Raw genomic sequence first — 4023 nt, forward strand, 5'->3', positions numbered from 1 at the left:
AGAGAGAGAGAGAGAGAGAGAGAATGAACAGTAGGCCTGTAGGACTCTGCTAGAAATATGTCCCGTTGGATTATTAATCCCCATTAATAATTACTTTTTGAGATCTATCAGTTATCCAGTTATTAAATTAGTTTGATAAGGGTTACATTTATTTCATAGAGTACATTTGTTTTTAATGACACTGCCATGGGGGATTATGTCACATGCTTTGTAGAAATCAAAGTAGGTTTTATTTGTTAAAATACCACCATCTCACTCAAACTTGTGGTCACATTGATAGTCAGTTTTGCAAGACTGCTTCAAGTTTATTTCTACAAAATCTTGGATTTTTGGCATTACTTATATTTCCTTCATCACATTTCAGCTTGTTTATGATCTTGCCCAAATGGCCAGCTAACCAGCCTATAATTCCTGGATCATTCTGATTACCCTTTTAAATATTGGTACAACATTAGCTTTTTTCTAGTCTTCTGAAATTTGCCAAGTATTCTACATATTGGCAGATATCAATATCTCAAAAGCTCCATAGCCAAGTCTTTAAGAATTCTTGTATGTAAATTTCCTGGTCCTGGCAACTTAACACAGTTGCAAGGCAGAAGAGAATCAGGCTCTTTAATTCTGAAGCAAACACACTGAAAGCCTGTTTAAAAGCTTGTATACTGCTATTCATTCTACATGATTGCAGCCTTACAGGGCACATATACAGGAGGAGCTAGCTTGGGTGCTGAAAGCTGAATAGATGGAGTTAGTCCAGAGCTCTGTCCAAGCTTCTCAGCAGTGTAAATTAGCATAGGAGCAGGAACACTAACATAACTATACTGCTGCTTGTACTTCATTCAGAGCTAGCTCAGGTGTCTTTATCTGGTGTATGAAGGCATTCCCATATAAATTTTTACTTCTTTTTGTGGTATCTCTACTTTTTCTTTCCTGTACTTGCAACATTGCAATGTGAAAATGGGATCACCAGTGTTTGGGAAAATGCCTTATAGGAAGAAGAGTCCAGTGTTTAACTTATTAAGAAGATAGGAAGGGTCTCTGAGTGGTTCTAGCACAATATGCATACTCTGTTAAAAACTAAAAAGCAACGCATGCAGTTTTCATTTATGAGGGGGCAAAGTTTGTAGGTGTCTGTGCCTGCCCATACTCTTAGCAAATCTAACATTTTCACATGCAGAAAATTGTATGTGCAAGTATTTCCACATATGGTTTTCAAAACCTGATCAGAAAGGCTTGGGGCTAAATTTAGGCTCTTGAAGTTGATTCTCCATAGATAAAATTGAGTATTGATGCCATTATGCTAAGAATACAGGAAGTGTGAATAGCAAAAACAATTATGAAATCAATGTACGTGATCTTCTTCAAATACACATTCCAGAATGAGTTGTACCTTTTGTCAAACTCTTCTGATGAAATGTTCTATACATTTCAGATATCCTTTACCTCCCCCGCTCAAATAAAAAAAAAATCAGTTTATAAGAGCTGAATCCTGCTTTTAGAGTGTAATACCTCAGATAGGAGTGCATGCAACCCAAAGGAAAACCAAGATCCCAAGCTCTCACCTGAAGCTTTAATTCACGTAAAATTCTCCAGGTAAAATAGGAGCTTTTTTTACAGAGTTTTAACACTATATTTTAGTATCATATGATCTATCAGAGAATTCATATATGCTAAAGTTAAGAGAAATATGGACCCCAAAAATCAAACATACCCACACTCAGGTACAAATATATGTTTAACTGCTTCAAGTTTAGTTCTTCCTGTCCTATACATACTTTTCTGTTTGTTTGGTCATCGTGCCTACTGTATCATCTATTTATGAGAAGAACATTGTAAGCTTATGCTGAATTATCTACACTCTCTACACATTGAAACAGCAGAGACAAGATGTAGGAACTTGTAGGAACACTGTCAGAGCTCATCAAAACTGACTTATTGCTGGGGGTGGACAGACCTTAGGTATACCCCTATTACATGGTACATATTTCTAGCTCTTACAAAATCTTGACAATATGTGACATGGTGATCTCCAGTTGGTTTTCTTTTGTTCTGAACAAGCTTTTAAAGGCTGCTTATCTAAATCATCACTTAACAGCTAAATTAAGCTACATGTACACAAACAGCAGTGCCAAACCCTTTCAGAAGGTTTCTGAAGGTTTAAACCTTTCAGAAGGTTTATTTCACGGTCAGGGCGGCTAGGGTCTGGAACCAGCTTCCAAGGGAGGTGGTGCAGGCTCCTACCCTGGGGGTTTTTAAGAAGAGGTTAGATGAACACCTTGCTGGGGTTGTTTGACCCCAGTACTCTTTCCTGCCGTGGCAGGGGGTTGGACTAGATGATCTTCTCAGGTCCCTTCCGACCCTAGAAACTATGAAACTATAAGAACTCTGTTATTGTTCTTCCAAGGTTTTCAGAGAAAGTCAACAATAAAAAGACAGTCAACAAAGTTAATTATAAGTTCATTTCCATGAGATTTTTTCTGAATGAAAATATTGGGTAAGATTTTCTGAAATGCTCCCATTGAAACTGATAGTAACCCCCACTCTACCTTGCTGCCTTCAGTGGAGGCAATCAGGCCATCTTCAAAATAATGGAAAGTTCTACACATCAGTTTCGTGCAAAAAAACAACCCGGGTTATCAGTACTACATTTGTACGCATGCAGAGTTTGGGAGAAACAAACATTGTCAGTTGGATTCCTATCAAACAGCAGCAAAATTCACGTAGTGGTTTCTGGTAATTTGTGTTCACTTGCACAGAAATACAGTTAAAGGGATTCATTCATTCCCAATTTGCTTGGATTAGCTTCTGCTGGCATAAAGCAAGGCACCATGTCTTTGCAGTTGGAAAGCTTACTTGGGATGTGGAATGTGAGATGTGCTGGTGGTAAAAGGACATGGACCAAAGCAGGCTGAGGATGCACCAGGTGGTGCTCCTACACTGCCCAGGTTCCAATGGAGCCTGACCAAAGGCCATCACCACCTTGCCCTTTGCTTAAAACAACTCCCCAAAGCAGCACAGGAGACCTCCCTGGTGCAAACAGACTGCAGCTTGTACTTCCCTACGCCAAGCAACATGAATTTATAAAATGAACAGCAGCATATGTGAACACATTTTATAAGATAAGAAGAGGAGTGGCTAATGCCACAGAGGATTCCCAGAGCAGAGGGAGTCCATTTGAAGGCAGGGCCGTATCTATCAACGCCGTCCTCAAGCTATTACAGGATTAAGACAGAAGTGACAACACACACACGGCAGTGTAAAAACTTAAACACAATAAGCAGAATAACCATTATGCATAAGTACAATATGTGTATTGCTAGCCTAGCACATAAGAAATGCAACGAGCTCAAAAAGCCTCTCCGAACAAGAAATTCCTGCAAAGACTTTCTAACTTCAGATGGCAAGTTGCAAACTGGCAGAACCATAGAGCAAATAACTGGGAACAGCCAGAGCTGAGACACTGGAGCGAATGCAGCCGAGTGCCAGACGGGGTGAGCGACTGCACGCTCCTTCTGACAACAGTTGCCTTCTGCTTCCAAGCAGCTTGCAAGATGTCTTCAGGTTCGGGGGCTTTCCCAGGATTTTGCTTGGATGCCATGCTCGGGTCCTCCCCAAGTTACTGAAGAAGGAACAACTTTCCCCCTTGTTCAAAGTGCTTGACATCGCCATCTCCACTTGAGATCTTGTTCCTCCCTCTCCTCTACCTCCTGCCAGAAAACCCTCCGTCTGAGCCTAACCCCTTCCCAGGCTGTCCGAAGGGTGCCTATCCTGCAGCCCAGCCGCGCCAGCCCGCTCGCCTGCACGGAGCCCCAAGCCGAGGCAGCCCGGCGAGCCGGGAGCGAGCGAGGGAACACGCGGCATCCCCGGGATTTCTCTCTCGACCCACTCCGCGTCCCCCGCCCGCGCCCTCCCCGGGGAAAGCCAGTGCCCGCCACGGGGAATTTCAACCGCAGGCGGCGGCTCCGCCCGGGCACAGCCAGCCCCGCAGGGGTCGCCTCGTCCCCGGCGCGCGGGGCGTCTCGCCGG

The 4023-nt window shown here is 42.9% G+C and overlaps 1 protein-coding gene across 3 annotated transcripts in view; it reads right to left on the reverse strand.

Moving 5' to 3' along the window:
- LHFPL3 (lipoma HMGIC fusion partner-like 3) overlaps positions 1 to 4023 on the reverse strand; it is a 538481-nt gene that overhangs the window by 533426 nt on the left and 1032 nt on the right. The gene's annotated exons all lie outside the window — the stretch shown is intronic.

This window comes from Gavialis gangeticus, unplaced genomic scaffold (assembly GCF_001723915.1).
Source record: "Gavialis gangeticus isolate Ggan-Ray unplaced genomic scaffold, GavGan_comp1, whole genome shotgun sequence".
NCBI lineage: Eukaryota > Metazoa > Chordata > Crocodylia > Gavialidae > Gavialis > Gavialis gangeticus.